Raw genomic sequence first — 24,400 nt, 5'->3', positions numbered from 1 at the left:
ATCTCCTTCCACCATGTGAGTTCTGGGGATTGAACTCGGGTTCTCAGGCACAGCAGTGAGAACTTTTACCCACTCAGCCATTGTGCTGATCCCATTTTTGTTGACAAGTACAGTGTTACTCTTTGGCCCCAGTGACTATGTGCCAAGATACCAGTGGATGCCTGAAATTGTGGATGGCACCAAACCCACTCTATCTTACGTGTTTTCCCTATGTGTACATACTTAGGAAAAAATTAATATACACAATGGACAAAGTAATAAATTAACAACTACAAAACCAATTAAAGCAATACATTGTAAGAAATATCATGTTTGTGGACCCTAGAAATAAGAGAAGTCTGTGATCCTATTGTGTGTCAGACACAGCTGCTCCACGTTTTAGGACTCTGGAGGGTGATGTGGTAGGAACTCCCTTTTCATCATGGAGTGTGTGCTCTGACTTAGGAGGTGGGACAGAGAAGAGACTCTTGAAGAATTGAAGAGGAAATACAGTCTAAGAGCTTTGTGAGGTAACAGTGACATTTAAAAAATTAGCTTTTGATAGACATAACTATCTCACCATAACAACTCAAGGCATGGAGACAGAGGAGATAGGTGGACAGGAAGGTGACATTTGTTAGAGGAAGCCAGAAAGAAGATACAAAGGACTTCTACTTCCTTCTAAAACTGTGACATTGACGGCTATAGTGTGAAAGTGTCCCTGAAATGTGTGTTATAAACTTGGTCCCCGGTGCAGCCATGTTAGAGGTGGGACACTTTAGGGTTTACTAGGTTGCAGAGTTCTGGTGTCCTGAGTGGATCTCGCGCCATCGTAGGAGTGGATTAGTGATCACAGGAGTGGGATCCTGACCAAAGGGTGAGTTTGGCCTCATTCCATTCTCTCCCTTTACGCTCCCATGCCCTTCTGCCTTCTGCAATGGGTGCTGATGCAGGAAGACCCTTCTTAGCAGCCCTGGACCCCTTCCACCTTGACCTTTCCAAACCCCAGAACTGTAATAAATAAGTCTTTGCTCTTTATATATCACTCAGTCTTGGACATTCTGTCTTAACAGCACAAAATAGCATGAGACACTTCCTTGAGATCAGTGTTGGAAAAACTGAAGACAGGGGAAAGCAGTGTCACAAAATTTATGAAAGAAAAAAACACATTTACAAGAATATTATTTTATTTGGCTGTAAAGAAATATGAAATTTGGAGATAACTGAATGAAGCTGGAAAATATTATACTGAGTGAGGCAACCCGGACCCAGAAAGACGAATGTTGCTTATTCTCACTGATATGTGGATCCTGATACTGAATATGTAGATTTATGTGTTTATCTTGGAGTATCTGTAGAAGCCAGGAAATGAGAAAGGAAAGATTCTTGGGGAGAAGGAAGATCTTAAGGGAGTATCATGTCAAAGTACTGGTGACATGGAGGGGGACAAGGAAGGAACAGTGGGGAGAGAGGTTTAAGTGGGGAGGGTGGGAAGGTAGGGCAGAAGAGGGGGTGGGACAAATAGCATTAAGGAATTTTTGGAAAAGCCATCTGAAAACCTATTGTTTTATAAGCAGCATGCATATGTTACATATATGCATATGAAATTTAATTGGTGCTAACCTACACAAAGATAATATTCCTCCCAGAAGTTAAAAGTTGCCAGGTAAATAGCCAGATGCCAGGTGTAGGCTCTCTCTCCTCCAGTTAGTGGTCAGACTCCAGAATATACCAAACTACGGAGGTTACTATCATTTTTCTAGGTTGCCTGCCCGAACTTGATCATAAGATCCTATTACTAAAAATATCACATACTTTGGTCACAGAAAATGGGGAATTCAAGCTGTTATTGACTGGGAAGCTTCCTCCCTGCTGGCTAGCTCCATAGCTGACTATGCAAGCTACAGGAGGAGAAAAGTTATCAGCACTCTTACCCAGATGTGGACTCTGTGAGCTACATTAATGACTATCCTGGCAAGAAAAACCCGCAGCACAATAGTGACATGAATGTCACGGGAGTAGCCAACCACTTTATGATTGGATTTAAGGCCAGCTCTACAGGAAGGAACACATGCCTGGTTCTGTAAACATGGCCAAGAGCTCATAGCTGGGAGTTTGCAGGGCCCAGGGGTGAATCTACTTCTATTGGTTTGCTAAAAGGACATAGAGTATCAAATACAACTTCTAAACACAGGTTCCGGATGAGTGCAGTTCTCAGACCTCCTCAGAAGAGTTTATTTGTGTAGTGGATGGTCGCTAACTCAGAAACGTAGAACTCGGTCAATGTCCAGAGAAGAAGTATCTGTGGCGTCCTCAGTCATAAGTGGAACTGTTATATAACCAACCACCTACACCCCAAGGCTTAGGGGCCAGCATGGATGAGGGGACAGAAAGGCAAAGAATGAAACCAGAAAGATCTTCTGGACATGGAAGGACCACAGTACATGTGCATTCACAGCAGCTATGGTTACCTGTGCACCACCAAGGCAATCAGCATTCGAGCAAACAGAGAGGGGATGTTCAAAGGTCCTGCTCTTAACTGAGGAGTGTTAACAGCTGATGACTTCTGCCATCGTCTTTAAGGGTAGGCTGACCATGCTCCAGTGGATGGTTCCATACCCATGAGTATACAAGCAGCACAAATCAGACTTGGTGAGTTATTAGAGAAAAGAGGACATGAGGTTGGGAGGGGGTTGGAGTGATTAGAAGGGGGTTGGAGCCGGACGAGGATTGGCAGGACAGTGGACATGGGATTTAGGAGGAGATAAGGGAAGGAGTGCAGAGCAAATGTGATCAGAATACATTATAGGCATGTATGTAATTCTCAAAGAATTAATAAAAATATTATATTTAAAATAACACTAAAAGGGAAAGTTCCAGGTGTATAAGCCAAAAATGAAAGCAAACTGGAAATTAAAAAAAAAACTTGATAATGTATGGTCATGAAAATACTAAATATTAAAACTTGTGAGATGTGGTAAAAGAGGGGTCATGGTAAAAATCAAAACATAAAATGCCTCTCATGAAAGAAGAAAGGCTAAAAATGAATGTTTTGAGTATTCACATGAAAACACTGGCAAAAAGATAATAAGAAGAAGGCAAGAGAGAAGAAGAACACAAAAACAGAAACGGAAACCAATGAAACAGGAAACACAAGCCAACCAAGACGAGCCCTAAAGCCTTAAGGGGGTTCTTTGGAAAGACCAAGAAAATAGCTCAGTCTCTGGCAAAGCTAATCAACAAAAACAGAGAAGGAAGAAAAATGACCCCAGTGGTTAAACATGGACAGAATCCCAAATACAGCAGGCTCTAAGCAGTCAGTGGGAAGTACTGCCAGTGAGTTGCGTTCAGGTTGACAACAGATGAAGACAATGTGGACTAAACTGCTGTCCAGCACTGCAGATAATGAGATAAAAAATCCACGTTTACAAAGCGATTGCAATAGCGTTGTGTTCTTTGACTTGGCACAGGTTACTCCGGTCCTAATAGACCATTAGCTTGCCGGTGGTAGAGAATGGGCGTGTTGAATGTTCAGTAGTGTATGATTCAGGTCCATTCACGTGTGTATATGTATGTTAGCTACTTCTCTGTTCCTATGATAGAATACCATGACCAGAAGCAACTGATGAACAAAAGACTTTATTTTGGCTTTCGGTTCCAGAAGGTTAAGCATCCAATATGGTGGGGAGGCAAGACAATAAGCGGTAGGCATTATGACGGTAGCAGGAAGCTAGGGGAAAAAAAAAAATCACATCTTCAAACCTAAAAACTAAAAAAGCAAACCATAAGTGGAGCAAGATACACACTCTCAAATCTCCACTCCACCCCCAGGGACATGTCTCTTCCAGCAAGGCTGTGTCACCTCCCCACACAGCACAACCAGCGGGGAACCAAACATTGCAATACTGGAGTCTATTGTACATTTCTCAAAATAGGTATGTATGTATGCTTTGATGAGGATATTCCTCCGGTAGAAAACACTGGATACACACACACACGTTCTTTAGAGACTAGATTAATGTTGTGTAATAAAGAAAATCCTTGATGAACACACACTTCAGTATGCTTTTATTGATGAAGGAAGGTAGGGGAACTATAGGTTCTTTGATAGGTTCAAGGGATAAGAGTTGATTTATATAATATTTACTTTTTAAAAAAAAGAATCCTTACAAGAGCCAAGGATCAGAGCATTTCATGAGTGAAAAGTCCAATGTTGTGCAGTGGAGGCCCCAAAAGATTTGGAACATAAAGCAAAGCCATGGGTGAGGGAGGGCGGCAAAGGCTCAAGAGGAGAAAACCAAAATTAATATGGAATAAACTCAGAGAAGAAGACATGCACGAGTCAGCTAGGGTCTCTGTGATTCAAGGTCTGACAGGGATTTAGTGAGGTGGAGGCTGAGCTAGGAGGAACTTGCCTGTACCCTCTGTTCTGGATCATGGAAGTCATTGTGAGAGGAAAGTTCTCACCGCGACAGGGATGAACATCACTGTTTAGGATGATGTGGCGATACCACTTATGCTTGAAGGAGCCTGGTTTCGGTGCTTCAGGTGGACATAGTGAACTACCCCTGGTGGAAGGAAGGGCTCGCACACCGGGTATTTGTTCTCTCTGCTCTACAGTCTGGAAGTCCAACACCAAGTTATCAGCAAGGCTGGTTTCCCTTGGGTCCTATCTCCCTGGCTTCCAGATTATAGTTGTGTTCCTATATCCTCCCATGGCCGTGTCATTGTCTGAGTGTCCATGGTGACTCTCTCTTACATTGGCATCAGTCAGTCTGAATCACTACCATACCCAAATGGCCTCATTTGGACTTATCATCTTTGTAAAGCCCATACCTCCAGACGCACATTCTGAGGTTACTGGGAGTCAACGTGCATTTTGAGGAAACATAGTTTGTTGAGGGCTATGGACCCCCAGACCCTGAATTTTTTGTAAACAACTTGTCATGCTTGCAGCTGCTCTAAGCAAAACAACTTGCTTTCCTGTGTTTGCAAGCTGCTCTGAGCACAAGACCCTGAGGGCAGGGGAGTGGTTCGTAGCTGAAGGATTTTGAGAACTGGGGCGTGGCCAGAGCCCTATATAAGTTGCCACTGACCACAATAAAGTGGTCATTCTTGGCATTCCTGGGGAATTCAAGGATGACCCATGTCCCCGTGTCTCTGTCTCTTGTGTGTATGTTTTTAAATCTGCAGCCTAGTTCCGGGCTTGTGTACCATCCTGTAGTGCAGGGGCTACAATAGTTTAACCAATGATAGACCCAAAGAAAAAGCTTTCCAGCCCCAGGAGCTTAACTGAAGGGAAAGAGGGTTTTGTGTACCTTGGATTGGGGTTAACACATACCAGGTGGTTCTGATTCAGTATCCCAGGATGTGGTAGCTTGAATATAATTGCCTCCCATAAGCTCATAGGGAATGGCACTATAGGGAGGTGTGGCTTTGTTGGAGTAGGTGTGGCCTTGTTGGAGGAAGTGTATCACTGTGGAGGTGGGCTTTGAGGTTTCACACATGCTCAAGCTACACCTAGTACCTCAGATTATTTCCTGTTGCCTGTTCAAGATGTAGAATACTCAGCTACCTCTCCAGCATTATGTCTGCCTGAACTCTGCCATGGGCTACCATACTGATAATGGACTGAACCTCTGGAACTGTAAGCCCCCCAATTAAATGTTTTCCTTTATAAGAGCTGCGATAGTCATGGTGTCTCTTCACAGCAGTAGAAACCCTAAGACCCAGGGGCAACATGAAGCCCTGTAGGTACTCAGGAACTTGTGGCTGAGAACTGGTTGGAAGCAATCGGGGCTCCAGCCAAGTAGACCAAGCCTTCTGCATACCCCGTCTTCAGTCACTGATTCTCCTACCACAGTTACAGAGGAGAAAACGGACCTCAAGTCCCCAGGCCACATAGAAACAGATGACAAAGCTCTAGTATTATGCTCTCCCACAGGCCAACAGACTGGGACAATTGGTTTCACCTGTGACCACAGATGGGGCAAGAATCATTGCATCCATGTTCAGCCACGTTTGCTGAGCTATGCATCTCCTAGGCTTTTCCATAAGATTCAATGCTTTAAACGCATTGTAAGTTTAGACTTTATGATAACCAAATTTTCCTTGTTACATCAACTAGACCACAGAGTGCCCAGACATTTGGTTTACTCTGAAGATGTTTGTGTGAGTATTTTTTTATGACGTTAATATGTAAATAAATAGTCTGAATATGGCAGATTGTCCATCATGCGGGTGGGTCTCATTCAGGCCACAGAAGGACTCAGTGAGAAACATTCAATGTCTTTGCTTGTCTTTGAGGGAGGGCGTTGTTGGTTTCTCTCTTAGCTGGATATTACAAGACTAATCCTCGTAAACCAATCTCTCTTTCTCTCTCATACCCCACTCCTCCCTCTTTTACATGTGTCTCTTATTGATTCTACTTCTCTCAAGAGTACATTCTCAGACAAACTCCCACCTTATAGATTTTTTTCCCGTGTATTGATAAGCTATCCACATAGCCTCTTTGTTAGCTCAATGAAAACAAATAAGGAAAAAGTAATTTGTAAAAAGAAAAAAGTCATGTGATTATTACAAGTTTGATGTGGGGTCTAATAACCATACCTAAATGAAAATAACAGTCTCATTCTCCACCCAAGATTTTTTTTTTATTCCAGATGTTTTTTTTTTTTTTTCTTTTTTCCTCTGTAAAAATTGAGTGATAGTAGAGTCTCTGGGCTTTCCCCTAATTTTAACACTAAATTTGTACTTATCAGATAATGGAACTCTGGTCTTCTACTGTGTTCCAGAATTCTTTGTGTCCCAGTAGGAGCTTTCTAAGCATCCTTTCATTCAGAGCCTCTTGTGCTTGTCAGGGATGGGTGGCCTCCATGCGACCAGTGGGGAACCAGCTCCTTTGCTGGTTCCAGTCTGTAGAATCTCAGAGCTCCATAGGGTATTCTCAGCAGGCAAAGGGATGGAGTCTTAATAGGGCTAGCTGGAATCTCTGAGGAGACAGTGCAGCATGTGACCTGCCGAGCTCTTGCCTGATTGCCCTCTCCAGGTCTTCTCCAGTTGTGGGATTTAGAAAGCAGTACACTCACCCATCTAGGGCTCCAGTTTCCAAGGACACCTCAATGACTGCCTGAGCCCCGTGGGTGTCAGAACCCCGAGGTGAGCCTTCAGCCTTAATCACAGTCCTCCTCGGTAACACTTAGGAGGGAAGTTGACGAATTTAACAAGAAACACATGTTTTCATTTAGATTACAATTAGCAATTGGAGAGTTAAGTGTGCCCTGGATAGAATACATAATCATTGTGGAGTCTGCGGTGCAGCTTCTTTACTCCCGCCCTCCTGCTTTTATGTTTTACTTTATGATTTCAGAGCAAATTCACTCGGAAGCAAGGAGTGAAGCCCTCACTGAATGGAGCTGCTAGGAGCCATTCTGCTTCTACGGAAAAACGTAAAAGGTGGAAGACAGAACGTTGCTTCAGGTGTTGGGGAGGGTTGTGTGAGAAATTATAAACTTCCTAGCCACGGCAGCTTGGATTTCCTTACTTACGGCTTGCTATAATTTCCCGAAAATCCACAAAAGGAATAGTCAGCCATCATCTCCTGGTACGTCTTCTGAAATATTACATAGTGAAATAAATATTCCTTGATGCCTCTTACTGGAGTGGTTTTGGTTTTTGTTGTGTGTTTGTTGTTTGTGTTTATTTGTTTTGGTAAGGGAAGAGGCAAGTAAAGGTGCCAACACGTACTATTTGGAGTTTAAGTCAGGCGCAGTCCAGATGTTAGAGATTCTGGGTACTGGAACCTCAAAGGAGAAGTCCCCAGGGAAAATAGCCATTGCACCCCCATCCATAAAAGGCTCCTTCAACACACAGGTCAACAGTCATAGTGAAGCCATAGCAAGAAAGCAGTTCCTAGTGAAAAAACACCTTCTCCCCCATAAGGGAAATAAAATTAATCAAACAAAATCACCCCTGGATGGAGCACAGCACGGAACAGAGCCAAGACAAGTAACTTCATGTAACGTGGGGCCCTGAATGCATAGCTCCTTGGCATCATCTAAGAACTGCAGCACTTTCTCAATTTTAGCCAACCAGACACGGGTGAAGGGACGCTGCTCCCCAGGGTCACATCAGGAATCTGAGACTTTTGGCAGTGCTTGGTGTGGCTGGCAAAGTGGCAGGCAGCCGCCTCTCATTGCTGATGTGGGCTTGAATCACTTCAGGGTCTCCTTAAGGATGGGCTTGGGGCTGCTGGGGATGGAGGAAGCTCACGGCTTTGCTCTCCAGTCTGTAGTTTTATTGTAGTTTTTCTTACAGCCGCATAGACCTTGTCACGCACGTCAGCCCAGATGGATTCCCTTTCCTTGTTTGCTAGAGTTCAGTAAATGTTTCTAGGTCAAAATATAAGCATAAGGAGAATAAAGGAAGTGTCCCAGCCTATCGTCGGTGAAAAGGCGGCAGCTCAGGGGACACTACTGCTGGGTTCAAGTACACAGCTCCACCACAGGCTGAAAGTTCTTGGGGTCGCCAGCCAGGCAGGTTCCTCCTCCCTGGGCCGTTATTCATCTCCTGCAATTGTTTGTCTTGAGCATCTGAGACAGGGAGTAAATTTTCCCTGACACTCTGACAGCCCTCGTGGCACATCTGCATAAAGATGGAATTGATTTTGTTCATTATGACTGTCTCGGGTTGCACAGGGCTTTATTTCACTCCCACAGACTAGTTCTGTTTTCATAAATTACCCAGCATACTCCTCCTCGCCTAAATGGCTAGCGGTCTTCGGAGAAGACTGGTCAATAACCTGTGCCTTCCCTCTGCTTCTCCACTCTGCTTATTTCTATGTCACAAAAGTTATGACATATCAGACAGAAGAAGGATCAAGAAGGCTTCTAATAAATACTTTTCAACAAGCCCCAGACAAATCTAATAACACAGCCATGGACGCTTCAAAGAATCCCCTAAATGCTCCTGTAGCCCCGAGAGCTCAAAAGCAGACATACCTTCTGTGGAAACCAGCGCCTCTTTCGGCTCCGAGCGTTTTGTTTTGTGAGTAGGCATGGGAACTTCATTTAGCTCACTTATAAAATGGCTGGCTCTGCAAGCATCTTTGTGTTCTTCACAATGTCTTTTCCCTTTGATTTTTTTTTAACATAGGGATATGAATCGAAGTATTCTGTAAGTGTGAAAATGAGCAAGGGCTGCAGTATCCTGTATAAAAGTGCAAGCCATGCAGGTGCTCCATCAGGTGTTCAGCATCGGGCAAGGCTGTCCATACAGCTTTCTTCCTCCTCTTGCTTTCATTTATCTCTTCCTCAGGATTTGGCACAAAACCCTGCCTCAGAACCCAGGTCGTATTTTCAAACAGGTGGCTCACAGCTCAGGTGGCACTTGGGAGGATTCCCCGGCATTGTCTTAAGGAAATACGGCTTCCTTTTTTAAAAAAAAATAAATAAATAAATCTATTTATTTATTTATTTATTTATTATAGATTTCTGCCTCCTCCCCGCCACCGCCTCCCATTTCCCTCCCCCTCCCCCAATCAACTCCCCCTCCCTCAGCAGCCCCAAGAGCAGTCAGGGTTCCCTGTCTTGTGGGAAGTTCAAGGATCTCCCACCTCCTTCCAGGTCTGTAAGGTGAGCATCCAAACAGCCTAGGCTCCCACAAAACCAGTACATGCAGTAGGATCAAAACCCAGTGCCATTGTTTTTGACTTCTCAGCAGCCCTCATTGTCCGCTATGTTCAGCAAGTCCGGTTTTATCCCATGCTTTTTTTCAGACCCAGGCCAGCTGGCCTTGGTGAGTTCCCTATAGACCATTCCCATTGTCTCAGTGTGTGGGTGCACCACTCGCGGTCCTGAATTCCTTGCTCATGCTCTCTCTCCTTTTGCTCCTCATTTGGGCCTTGGGATTTCAGTCTGGTGCTCCAATGTGGGTCTCTGTCTCTGTCTCCTTTCATTGCCTGATGAAGGTTAATATCCAGGAGGATAACTATATGTTTTTCTTTGGGTTCACCTTCTTATTTAGCTTCTCTAGGATCACGAATTATAGGCTCAATGTCCTTTATTTATGGCTAGAAACCCATTATGAGTGAGTACATCCCATGTTCCTCTTTTTGGGTCTGGCTTACCTCACTCAGGATAGTGTTTTCTATTTCTGTCCATTTGCATGCAAAATTCAAGAAGTCATTGTTTTTTTACTGCTGAGTAGTACTCTAATATGTATATATTCCATACTTTCTGCATCCATTCTTTCATTGAAGGGCATCTAGGTTGCTAATTAACCCAATTAAAAAATGGGGCACTGAACTGAACAGAGAATTCTCAACAGAAGAAGTTCAAATGGCCAAAAGACATTAAGGTCATGCTCAACCTCAGCGATCAGGGAAATGCAAATCAAAACAACTTTGAGATACCATCTTACACCTGTCAGAATGGCTAAAATCAAAAACACCAACGATAGCCTTTGCTGGAGAGGATGTGGAGTAAGGGGTACACTCATCCATTGCTGGTGGGAATGCAAACTTGTGCAACCACTGTGGAAAGCAATGTGGCGGTTTCTCAGGAAATTTGAGATCAACCTACCCCAGGACCCAGCAATACCACTCTTGGGAATATACCCAAGACATGCCCTATCATACAACAAAAGTATATGCTCAACTATGTTCATAGCAGCATTGTTTGTAATAGCCAGAACCTGGAAACAACCTAGAAATACGGCTTCCTTACTGAAGGAGGAGAGATCAGGAGCTAGTGGAGGCAGGGCTATGAGATCCGAGGCCAACAGACTTTGTCTCCCGTTTACAGGAGAAGTCCTGGTCACAGAGGCAACATTAGGATCCCCTGAGGAGACAGTTGTCATGCGTCTGATAAGATCTGAGCAGGGCAAAGAATCATGTTCTCTAACAGCAACCAGAATTGTCACAGTCCTCATGTTACCCAAGACTTGTTCTATCGTGGCACATCAGGGACGGTTGGACAAAAGTTCCTATGATCTTGGGGTTCCAGGGTGGGGTAGATATGGACTAAGAGGAAAGGAAAGAAATCATAGTCCTGCGTTTTCATCCTTAGGGACCACCATCCTTGTTCTCCATCTGTTGTGACATAGCATGCTGGACAATGTCATAAAGCCACAAAGAGCCTGGTCAAGGGTCCCTGGGCCATGAAGCATAAAGGGCAACTCTCTCGGGTAACAGCTGGAGCTATTTGGAGTCTGGTCTTCTCCTAGGTGTTGCCCCAGAGTAAGGCTCTTCTCTTAGCACCCTTGGCTGCCGTGGCCCCCACTTTTACTCCTATTCTGCCTTTTCAGTGCACATGGTAATTGACTCTTCTCATGTAGCCTACCAATGTCTGAGTGCTGAACTGGGGAGATGGCTCAGTGTAAATTGCTTGTGTGAGGACCAGAGTTTGGACCCAGGACCCACTATCAACAGAGCAGTGCATGTGGGTCTTGGCAAATATTATTTAAGTAAAAAAATATTATTTTTACTTTTGTTATGTTGCATTTGTTTAATGCTGTGAAGCTGTGTTACTGCCTGTCTAAACGAGCTGAACAGCCAATAGTGAGAGAGAAATATGTGAGGTGGGCAGGCAAAGAGAATGAATATGAGGAGAAATCTGGGAGGGGGATCTGGGAATGAGAGAGGAAGGAGGAGGACTTCAGGGGCCAACCACCCAGCTACACAGCCAGGCACAGAGTAAGAAAAAATGAAAAGGTATACAGAAATAGAGAAAGATAAAAGCCCCAAGGCCAAAGATAGATGGGATAATTTAAGTTAAGAAAAGCTTGCAAGAAATAAGCCAAGCTAAGGCTGGGCATTCATAACTAAGAATAAGCGTCTGTGTGGGATTTATTTGGGAGCAGGGTGGTGCCCCTCAAAAGAGCCAGAAGAGTAAGCAAAAACAACCAACAATATATGTGTAATCCCAGCACTCCTACAGTGAGATGGGGTGGAGACAGAATTCCTAGAAGCTCACAAACTAGCCAGCTTGGCATCGAAGAGACCCTACCTCATATAAGGCAGAAGGCAAGACCGAACACCTGAAATTTTTTCTGACCTTGGCAATAGAATGCCTTTCCTTGCATACCCAAGAATACACACATGCATGTGAATGCACATGCACCTGCGCACGCGTGTGCACGCGCACACACACACACACACACACACACGAGAGGGGGGGAGAAAGGGAGAAAGAAAGGGGGAAGAGAGGAGAGATAGACACACACACAAGAGGGAGACAGACAGATAGACAGAGATATTGAAAAAGAAGTCTAGGATTCAGTCATTTTTAGCACAGGAAAATGCGCTCTGTCAGAACTGAAGATCACAAAGATCCATAAAGATTTGCAAAGACCAGTAACTGGAGGAAGGGTAGGGGAGGGTGGTGTTTAGAAATGAGAGCAGAAAAATATTTATATTCTTTATTCCTTTCTGAAATTACAGAAGGAGAAACTAATAATAATAGTAAATTTCTCAAGCTCATCCCATTAAGCCCTAGATATATCAGATACTGAATTTGACACTTTCATATGTTTTCATTGAATTTTCATAACTTTGTGAAACAAATAACATTTCCCTATTATTACAAGGTCGGGTGCAGCTAGAAGTTGAATTTTTTTTTCTTACACAAAGTATACTGTGCCGGGAATTTCTGGTATATTTTCATTATATTTTTACAGTTCTCCAAGAGCTGTCAAATTATCTCCACTTTCCAGGTGGGGAAACTGAGGCAGCTGTTCTTTTCAGAATAAAGTAAAAGGCTTCTTGTTAAGGGCTCCTGAGAACTGGGTTTGGAGATAAAGGCCATACCACTGGGAAGTCAGCTGTAAGCTGTGGTACTCTGGATCCTGCCTCCCTTTGTATGTTTTTCTGGAAGACTCTCTGAAGCGATAGTCCTGGTATCACCCAATGGTAATCATATGGAAGAAAAGGAAGGAGAATAAAGGGGGGGGGTCCCATTTCACCAAAGCTCCAAAAGACAATACTCATTATTTAGGTATGACTAGGTGACAACAGAATATTAAATGGGACATTTTATGTTTAGCTCCCACTCTGCCTGCCTGACTTCTCTGTGCACCCTATGGTCTAGCAATCAATAGCAATGCTACTCTTAAAAGGTGCTGTCTAACTTCCTTTCTACATCACTGAACAGTGTTTACTGGGGGTCTACACGGATGTGCCATTGCTGTGGAATATCATGGTAACTGCTGATTGATGAACGCATGCACTTGTCTGTGGCTGGGGCCTCAGAGTTCCCAGGTACAAAGCCAAAAGTTCTGAAATCATCAGTATTAGGAATCCCTTGCCCAATGTGCAGTCTGAGCCTTCTGTCCTTGTCCAGTGTGAAAGGCAGGCAGAACAGATCCTTTCTCCCTTCTTCACTGTGCACCCATCTCCCCAAAGTGCTGGAACACTGACTTATTTGTCCCCCCCAAAACCATATCAGGAACTTTTCCAGAAATGGCAGGAAAAAGTTTTCATGTTTCCCAGCTTCCCATCCCCAGTCCCTTCTCCAGTTAATACCAAGGCTTCAATTGTCCTGGAAGCTGATGTGTTGCAAGAATCCAACTTCAAGGAAAACCCATCCCCATCTCTGAGTCCTACAGAGAGTTCTCTTTTCTCCAGCAAGCCCTGGGGGTGGGACTGTGATCTGAGGAGCACCACAGGAGGTGGTTGGCCCCTTCCCTTTCATGGCATGACTTTCTCTGGTGGGGGGCAGGGCCCTAATGTGAGGGGTCCTCGGCTTCCTGGTGGTTGGGAAGTGAGGGGAGCTGGTGATTTGTGTCGTGGATGCTTGAAGCTGTGCACATCACAGGACCTGCTCCACAGGCTTGTCACCCTACACTGCTCACTTCTGACCGAAAGGTATCCCGCTCCGAGGATGTGTCTTTATGGAACTACACCTTTCCTCTTCCTTTTGCCTACTCCTTAGTCACAGTATAAATTTCTTAAGGGAGGGATCAGAAGCTTCATCTGTTTTTAAGAAGAGCAATCAAGCCCTGAGCCTAAGACATAACCAAGTAGCTAGCTGTACAGTGTACTCTACACTTGCAGGTCCCACAGCTGCAGACTTAACTGGCATCAAAAGTATTTGGAATGGAGGGACTCTCTTCTAAACATGCACAGATCTTTTTTTGCTTGTCATTATTCCTTAACATAGAGTGTAATAACTATTTATATTCTATTTACATTGTATTAGGTATTGCAAGTAACCTAGAGACAATTGTAAAACATAAAGCAGAGCTGAAGAGATGGTTCAGCAGTTAAGAGTTTATACTGCTTTTGCAGAGGACCTGAGTTCAGTTCCTAGTGTTGGACAGTGATCTAATGACCTCTTCTATCCCCCTCAGGCAAGCATATGTGCGCGCGCGCGCGCGCACACACACACACAAATTCAGTATAAACATCTTTAAAACATACTGAATGATGTAGGTAGGTTCTATGCAAATATTGTGCCATTTATGGATTGAGGTGTCCTCTGGGGTCTTGAAACCAAACCACCAGAGATCCTGAGGGAGTCAGCACTTGTTTATTTTTATATAGAACTTAATTATGAGTAAATGTTTGCTTAAATGTCTCTGTTCAGCCCTGGGAGGACAGAGATGCTTTTCTCCCAAACAAATGTTGCCAACTTTGCTTCCCAAGGCCCATCATTTTAAGTGAATCAGGAGAAGCGGGATGTTTTCCACATATGTGCACCTCAGACATACCTAGGAGCTTGGCATTCTTTTCTGGTTAAACCAGCCACATTGCTTGTGACTTGTCAGCCAGCTCAAAAGTTAACCCTTTACTGTGGTAACCAGTCTCAAAGATGGCTACCAACAACCCTTGCCTTCCAGTATCTGTGTCCTTGTTCTTTTTATATCAGGGGTATGTCTGATTACTGTCTATATGACAGAAGTAATGGTGAGGGACTCTGGGGCCAAGACACTTAAAGCCTTCTGCTTTCTCCTTGCTTTAGGGGACCACCTTCCCTGGAGGAAGCCAGCTGTCAGGGCACAAAGACATTTAACAGCCCAAGAAATGAAAGCCCCTTGCTAACGGTTAGCACTGGCTTGGAAACAGGTACATCTTCTTCAAGGTGGACCTTCCAGTGCTGTAACACCTCCAAAGAGAATGATTGTGACTATTGAATTTTTTACTCACAGAAACGGCGTGAGGTAATAAATATGTGTAGCTGTTTTCAGCCCCAGAATACTAGGGTAATTTGTTACATGCCAATAGGTGACTGCTACACCCTCTGAACTCTTTTTACCTCGTGTTCCTCTTCTTTCCATGATACCTGGCTTATGTGATCTTGGTGGTAAAGGAGAAGAGTCTCAGGTCTGTTTGCCACCCTTGGGATACTTTAGTTTCTTTAGTGATTCAGACGGGTGGGTATGGTTAGACTGACTTCTGGGCTAGTTTCTCCTGATGAGAACTTTGTTAGTGATTTCTATGGCTCATTCTCTTAGCAGAGAATCTGAATAAAGGAGAGAAATCCTATGCTCAGTGTTCAGTCTCTTGAGAGAACGCCTGGGCTTCTTGAAGGTGAATATTGATGGGATCTTCTGAGGCAATGGCCTAAAGGAAGAAGAGGCCACAGGTAATCTTGTTCTCTGGGCTGCAAAAAGATTCTGAGGGTCTCACTGATTCTCAGAAGAGAAGCAATCAGCAAGAAAAGGCTCAAGAATTTTGTTATCTCCCCATGCTTCATGTATATTTCAATACCCAGCATACTCAAGAATGGAGTAGCTATGCACATGCTTGCAAAACCAAAACGTAGCTGGGAGGTAAAATTTTAGGTCCCTAAAGCCTTGGCAATGTCCTTCTATTCATCTGTGGAGTCTGCCCCCAGAGCAGGACTAAACTGGACTCACAGGCAGTCCTGTGAGGGTAGTGGGAGGTACATTTCTATGCCTGGGTTTTCTAAAAATGGACACGAAGGTCACCTAGGACACAGGGGTGGAGAAGCCATTACCATGGTCTCACTCTAGGTCAGATCCTTTCTGACTCTTCTTAAAACGTCATCAGAAAGGGACGGTTAAGAGGGCGAAATTAACTATATCAAGGTTGTCTGCAAGCTGAGTATGGCATTAAGGAAGAAAATGTCTGCCTCCAATAATAGTTCCATGGAATGTTCTCCAGCTTACCTGGGATGGTTAGAATAATGAGACAGATAGAAGCTTCTGGAATCCTGCGGTCTAGGTTTGGGTTCAGATCTATCATTGACTTGGTTATGACTCCATGTGAATTACTTAACCTCTGCCTGTTTGGTCTTCTATGAAAGGATTTTAACCAACATATACTGTGGGCCAATGAAATAGTTCAGTAGGTAAATGTATTTGCTCTGCAAACTTGCTGACCTGAGCTGTTTATCCTTAGATCCCATGGTAGAAAGAGAGAACTGATCACCAAAAGTTGTCTTTTGACTTCTACGTGCATGGCATGGTATATGTGCACCCCCTAGTCAAACACACACACGCACACACAAACACTTTGGTACTCATAGGGAGGAGCAAATGAGGTGATTCGCTTAAGTTGGAGGAGTTCTTGGCACAGAGCCAAGTGAGTACTGCTGTAATTAATGGGATATTCTGACTTAAGGCATTTAGAATTGGTGATCGGACAAGAGACAGCCATGAGTAGCAGTCAACTATAGGCAACCCCACTCCTAAGCAAAGACATAGACAATGAAAAGATGAGAAGTCATCTTCCACTGGGGATGAGCTCCCCAATTGGTTACCCAATACCACGTGTTCAGTCCTGAAATCAGATATATGCAATCAACATTAAAAGGACTCAGTCAGTTGTATGCGTACATACATGTTAAACAAAGAGAAAGAGGCCAAGGATTTGAGAGGGAGAGGAGAGTGGGAGGAGCTGGAGAAAGGAAAGGGAATGGGGGCAAGTGACGTCATTACATTTTAATTTTTAAGAATGTGGGAGCCCTCGCGTTGGCTAGGGTGCTGAGTCTGGTGCTGGGAACTTGAACATTTCTTTTAAACTTTCTGTGCCCTCAGAATTTTCATGGGCAAAATGCAGATGTTAACGAGGGCACAGTGATGACTCTTGCAGAAGCAGCTACAAGGAGTAAGGCAGGCAATGTGTGCACGTGATACATGCTTGGCAGAAAGCCTGCTGTGGAGTAAGAACTTGCAAACAGCTGACTGCCATCATTCCTACCATCACTGCTGTGTGGCTTCCCCTCCTCTTTCAAGAGCAAAGCCTGCAGTAGCCTTCACGGAGGACTGAACAGGGACTAGGCTCCATTGGCTCCTGCTTTGAAAAATCAGAGAGAACCGTGGGCTCTCAAGGTACCCATTTGGGTAAATAGTATTTATAGTCCATGCACAGGGCTTCCAGGACTGGTCCCCGCTATAAACACATAACGGCACTGTGCTGTGAGTTCTTGGGTAATGAGGGTTCAGGTGTTACCCGTAACTGGGAAGTCAGTCTAGCCCTGCCTGGTTTGTTAAGCCAAAGCACAGCCTATGCTGGCTGCACAGGGGTGAGTGGAAAACATGATTGGTCTCAAGGGAGACCTGCCTTAGACATTCGGAACTTCCTAGTATGATTCCAAGTGACATCAAGGTGACACATAAAGTCAAGCTGATTCTCAAACCGTTTTCTGCTGCCCCGGCCCTCCTGTCACACACCTGTGTTGTCAATGGTATGTGAGGTCCCTTCTGTGACTTCTCCGACAGTCACAGCAGCACAGCTGCGGGGTTATATCTGAAGGGGCAAGTGAGATGGAAAGATTCGTTGCAGGCACAGATGCTGAAGAGACCGAACGTACGAGGACCACGCGAGAGACATGTCGGGTAGAAGGAGGGAGGGCCATGGGAAGGAGAGAGAGAGAGAGAGAGAGAGAGAGAGAGAACCCATGAGTGAGTTTCAGGAGACTTGTTGGGGTCAAAGAGTAATACACAAGCAGAAGGCAAAAGGTATGAATGAGTTTTTTCTGTAGGTTGAAATGTCACTAGGTCCCAGTCATGTGGTGGGGGTGGGGTGGGGGGAGGATTGAGTCAGGGACTAGCCTTATCACACTGGTGCATACCTGGTGTCTGGATAGGTGCTCAAAGACTGATGGAAGTGTCAAGAAAATGTGACATTTGAAAACCTGACAATACCATGTGTCAGCATGGCTAGCCTGCCGTGTAACAGGGAAACGAGGCTAACAGTGGTAATGCCCTCAGCCTCCTGCATCTTCCCTTAGAGTTTTCTGACCTCTGATCTCCCTCTCGGGAGGCCTCAGTGTGGGCCCAATCTGACCCAAGTGAGCTAAGGAATCCATTTGTGTAGGGCATCACCTCTGAGAAGAGGGGGGTTTGAAAGTAGGAACTTTGCATCTGCTTCCTGCAGGGTCCTCCTCTACTCCATCTTCCTGATGCTCCTGCACCTGCCTGCCTTTCGACAGGCCCCTTCTTCTGGAATATTGCAGGGAAGGAGAGAGAAGGCTAGAGAGGAGAAAGGATGCCTCCCCCGGTCCAGTGAAGCCAGGTTCTTTGTAGAGTTACTGACGCTGAGGGCTGCAGGGTGAACTCTCTGCAGCCAGACCAAGTGATCTGAGGATAACTGGGCTAGAGACCTGAGACTCCTCTGTGAGAGGTGGAGAAGGAAGGAATGGGTGCAGAAGTTTTCTTTCTGAGGCAGAGTAGAAGCCGAAGGACTCTTGTAGACAGTATCCCTGTCTTTCCAGATCTGGTAGCTTTCCCTTGAAGTCAGGTAGAATCTGAGCTCACCACGAACACTCCTGGGGTTCCTACGTATCTCTCCGTATCTATCCATCTATTTATTTATTTGAGCACACACTCCCTCCCCCCCAGCACCCTGTCTTTGAAACTTGTCTGGTTCGGCATTTCAGTGACTTGGTTAAGTATCTTGTAAGGAAATCATTTCTAATAAAGCTGGTGTGCTCGGGTTTATCGTCTCTAAGTGCGGGTCAGGATTTAGTTCGCTGTGTTAAACTCTCCGCGCTGCGTGTGATTTGTCAAGCTTTGTCAGGAACAAAAAGTTCCGGGCTGGGCAAAGCAGGACTGCTTGGTTTCCATGGAGACCCTGCTAGTTGGGCTATGGAAATCCTGAAAAGGCCAGAGGATGAGTGACAATACAAGGATTTAGCGGCTGATCTGAAGAGCCAGGCTGAATTAATGAGATTTTTCATAGAGCGTTATTAGCAAGGCTCACGCCGTATGGCTCTTAGGCCCTCGTTTTCCCAGCTGCAATCTTGGAAAACAGACATGGAAAGATTTAATTGATGATAAAAAAAAAAAAAAAACTAAACTAAACAAAAAGACCACTCCCCCAACAAAACAAAACAAAACAAAAATAAACGAAAAACCCTCTAAGGTTATTTTAACCTATAACATTTTAAGAGTGCAATAAAAAAACAATGTTCCTTCCCTCCAGCATTCGTTACTGTTATTGCTGCATTTGAGGTGGTGGTTGCCCTTCATCTGCATGGAGATGGGACATTCAGCAGTACTTATTATATTGCGCAGTTAATTCCCACATACTGTGAACACATTAACTGTTCAAAGTAGGTTATCTGGCATCCCGTTTAGAGCCAAGGGAGAAATACCACGTCACCAGCTTTATCTCTCCTGGGGCAAGATTAATTATTTATTATAGACTACAGATGTAAACTGTTATCTCTGGCAGGTCATGGTTTGTACATGTGTCTGTTCAGTGCTCTGGGATTTGGGACTTTGGGGTTTGGATTTCTGAAGACTAGCAGTCTGTGTGGTGTGGGAGTGTGATGCCGTATGCCGTTGCTAGTGCTCATTGACGCTAAGGATACGGTCTTAGAAAAGTCTGTCTCCCACCATGGTCAGGCAGTAATTGCCTCTCAAGTTTAAGAGCTGTTTTGAGATCCTTGAAAGGATTGGTGCTATAGCCCCAAATCCCAGCTCCTGTTGGATAATTATAATAACTATTATTATTATTATATTAAGCAATTCTGAACTGGTCAGTGGGCTTAGAAACATGGGTGTGATCAGAAAGCTTAGTTTTTAATTTTTAATAGGTTCCGCATGTAAATTCTTCATAAAATGTCAGAACCTGTCACCTCCAGAAATGATGCAGAGGTACACGGTGCAGGCAAGGCAACCCCCTGCATGTTGCTCTTTCTTGCCGCTTCACAGAAGGGCACATGCCCATCTGTTCTTGGAAGGTGGAAGACCATAATGTCACTGCTGAACAATCCACAAGAGAAGCACGTGCTGGGGCATTCCCCGGATTCCTGTACAGTAGGCTAATCCTCCTAATCTCACTGCTAGATTCCCCAGGCGGGAATTTCACAGTCTCTTTTGATTTAGTGGTTTGTAAACTCTACAATTAAGTTCCTTTGCCTGCCTGTTTCTGTCTCTCTATTCCCTAAATGATTTCCCGAGGAAGAAATCAGGAAAGTTGGATCAGAGATCAACATGCCGTCATCTCTTTCCCACCTTTTGTTTTCTTTTCCGTTATTATTTTTAAATTTGTTTTTTCTTCCCTTTTGCCTTCTATATTATCATATTAATTTATTTAAATTATTGAATGTGCCCCTCTGCTTTGCTGGTCTAGCATCTGAACTGAACCCAAATGTATCTCTGTCCCAGATTATATATTTCCAATGCCATTTCGTATCTAAGAATCCACTGTTCTGCCTGCCATCACAAGGGTCTGGGAAGAGCAAAGATTGAGTCAAATTGCCTTGGCCTTGAGACCTGGTCCTGCATTTGTAGGCTGTGTGAGAGAGTCTCTTAGCCTGGTCTGATATGATGTCCTCATCAGGAAGTAAAAGCTAAATGTGTTGCATATAGAAAGTGCCTACGTCCCTGCATGTAGTAGACACTCGACAAATTATGGCAATTATAGTTATTGTTCATATTAGAGTATCTATTTGCCCAGCTGTGATTTGTTTGGGAGCATTTTATTAGCACCCGTTTGACATGTGTTTTTGTGGTATCTCTGCTTAGATTGGGCTCTTGAAGTTAAGAGCCCAGGTTTTCCATTTATTTTGAAATTGCCCATTGCATTTAACTTCTGCTCTGGTCTGCCTGATTCCCTGCCTCTTAAAAATGCATGTTGTTGCGATCAATATGCCTAAACTCATCCACATGTATAAATACATGCCACACTCTCTCATCAGTGCTGCCATGGCAGGCATGAAAGGTGCTCTGCTTCTCAGGAGTAGGGAAAAATAAGTTATTGTGATTGTTTTCTTTGGTGTCTTCAGTGTGTGTGTGTGTGTGTGTGTGTGTGTGTGTGTATCTGGAGATCAACTCAGAGCCTTGCAAATGCTATACAATCACTCTACCCATAAATTACATCCCTAGCCATGGTTTTCAAAAATTTATTAACTTAGCTCCGTGTGTGTGTGTGTGCATGTGTGTGTGTGTCATACATGTTTGTGTGTGTGCTATGTGGAGGCCGGAGACTGGTATCAGCTGTCTTCCTCAGCAGCTCTCCACCCCAACTTATTTTCAGAGACAGGATCTCAGGGAACCTTGTCTAGATCTCATTGGCACTTGCCTGTTTATCTAGATGAGCTAGCCAGGCGCCTCCACGGTCCCTGTCCCCACCATCCCCCAGTGCCGGATGATAGGCATGTGTCACCACACGGGCTTCCTACGTGGGTGCTGGAGAGCCAGCTCAGCTCCTCATGCTCCACAGCGCATGCTTCACTGACTCAGTCATCTCTCCAGCACCAGGGCTACTTATGTTTTGGAATTATTTTTAAAGTATATGCCTGTACACATGAGTACAGGTGACTGTGGGGCTGGAGGAAGGGCTTGGGTTCCTGGAACTGGAATCACAGGCAGTTCTGAGCTGATCCACCTGAGCAGGTGCAGGGAACAGAACTCGAGTCCTCCGCGAGAGCACTATGTGCTCTTAAACACTGAACCATCCCTCCAGTTCACCCCTCCTTTTACAGCTTTTAAGTCTAATTATCTGTGGCTCTGAGCTCCCACCATTGGCTTAGAGAAAAGACCATGGCCAATCAGTACAGCTCTCTGTGAGTCAGGCAGAGAGGAGGCTAAGCCCCATTGACCTATGACTGCCTGATCTGGTTAGCTACATAACCAAAAGGGATCCCAGTCTCCTTGGTAGTAAAATGAGGATACTAGTGTTTTTCCTGTGTAAGGTTTCTGTAGAAGATTAAATGGCTGTATATAAATTCAAGCGAAATGCCTCCCTCATTCCAAGTGTTCAGAGAGTGTCTTTTCAGTCATAACTTTGACCGTTTTTATTTTGAATTGAGAGTATGGCACTAGCAAGATGAGGGGATTGCATAATCTGTCACCATCTCAGATTAATATGTTCTTCTATTTTTTAATGCTATTCTCTACCAATAGGTATTGGGTGCCTGCGAGTACTGTGGGCATGTTTTACAGTGGTCACCTAAACTAGAACCCAGAACACAGTCCCTTGGAGCTGTGACCAAGAATAAAGTCCTCAGAAACCCACAAGTCACCTCTGATGGAGGAAGAGCTGGCATTCCATACTGAAATATAGGCCGTGTCTTTTCTAATTGTTTGCCTGCCTGGTGCCACTGTGTTCTCCTAGGTAATCTAACTCTGTACCTTACAAAGGGGTCTATTGCTGCTCACCGTTAGCAAAAGATGCTCCCTCACAGAAGGGGAAAAACTCCCTGGTGGAATTGCTATCTTAAAATTAGGACGTGGTTTGAGTGTGGGATCGGGGCAAAGGACAAGTGTTCTTGTCTCTTTATGACGTGATGGATAAGGCTGAAGCCTGGACCCAGCAGTGCCCAAGGGGCTGCTCAGAAGAACTGATGCCATTGGCCATGTTGAGGCATTGTGCACTCTGACATAGAATCTCACGGGGCTGGTGTGTCAGGACTGAATTTCTAGACCAAAGTCAGCCAGTCTACTGAGTCCAGTTAGATGAAATGATAGAAGAAGCCCCATGGGTTTGGTGGAGCCACTGTTTGAGGGAATTCCAGAGCAAGAGAGAGAGGCAGGCAGAAAGGGCTGGAATAGGGAAAATACACAGTAGTCTCCTCCCTTTCCCATGGTTTTCATAGCCTGTGTTCAATCGTGCCCTGAGCATATTAAATATCATACCCAGAAAGAAATATTCCCCAACTTTTAAATAACATCTATAATAATGTATTGCTATAACTTTTATTATTAGTTACCATCCTTATTATGAATAATTCATAAGTTAAAGTTTATCATGGATATATATATATAAAAGCTAGCTTTCCTTGGCTTCTGGTGCCCGTGGCATGTTTTGGAATGTGTCCTGCATGGATAAGGGAGGGTTGCCATACCAAAAGATATTTCTGTTAGTCTGAAAGGACTTTGTAGCTTCTCCATCTATGCCACTCGACCCAATCATGTCTTCATCCTTAAATCCTCTAGTACTCTGTCTGTCTGTCCTTCTAATTCTTCACACCCCACCTGCTTCTAACAATGTGTTGCACAAACTGAAGCAGTGAACCCATGAACTCTGCGTCCTTCCAAGATGACCCCAAAATTCCACTGCCTCACTCCACACCCTTGGTCCAATGATAGATTTAGGGAAAAAAAAAAAAAAGAGCCAGTTCCTATTGCTTATCACTTAAACAACAGGTGTGTGTCGAAGAATGTTATTTAATTTAGAATCAGGTGTTAATCCCAAATTTCTATTCTAAAGCTTTCTAACTGAGGAAGTCATCTAACATCTGTAGGATTCACTTCACTCTACAAAAGACAACACTAAAATGTGGAGGGGCGGGTTCCCTCTCAAACTTTGGTCTTTCTCTTTATGCTGTTCTTACTTTCTTATAATTTAATTTTTTACCCCACAATTTTACTTCCTTTTTTCTTTTTTGTTCTCTGCTAGACAAAGAAATAAACAGTAGCCCAATCTTCAGATAAACTAATCAGCACTAATGGATGTTAATGATGATTTAAAGGGTTTTCCTCTCAAAGGGAGGTGAATTTTAATAAGTCAATTCAGTTTCTTAGTTCGTGAATGATCAGATGTCTAGTGCCTATCACACAGTGTAATTCCTGAGTTTAACCCTTTAACCTAGAATTTCCCAAAATACGCACCCAGAAGAAATTCTATAGTCAAATACAAATTTAAACTGTGTCACGACAAGTTCTGTCTCTGCTCGATACAGAAGATGAGGACCCAGATTAACCCTCATTCTTGTAGGAAGAGCAAAATAAACAAGTCATATAAAACAGCGATCATTCATGCCTGCTCTCTAGGCTACAAGACTCAACAGTCCTTGAGAAATGTCAAAGGAAGGTCTGATGAGCTCTCTGGTTTTCTGCCTAGAGAAAACTTCCAGGCTGTGGACATCTGCAGAGATCCCCCACGAGTACACAAAAGGATACAGATCAATGTGTGAATTTGAGAAAACTACCCTCTGTTGAGAATTCTCTGCTTAGATCCGTACCCCATTTTTAAATTGGATTAGTTTGTTGATGTCTAGTTTCTAAA

Source organism: Chionomys nivalis, chromosome 13, assembly GCF_950005125.1.
Source record: "Chionomys nivalis chromosome 13, mChiNiv1.1, whole genome shotgun sequence".
NCBI lineage: Eukaryota > Metazoa > Chordata > Mammalia > Rodentia > Cricetidae > Chionomys > Chionomys nivalis.
This window is presented reverse-complemented; position numbering follows the sequence as displayed.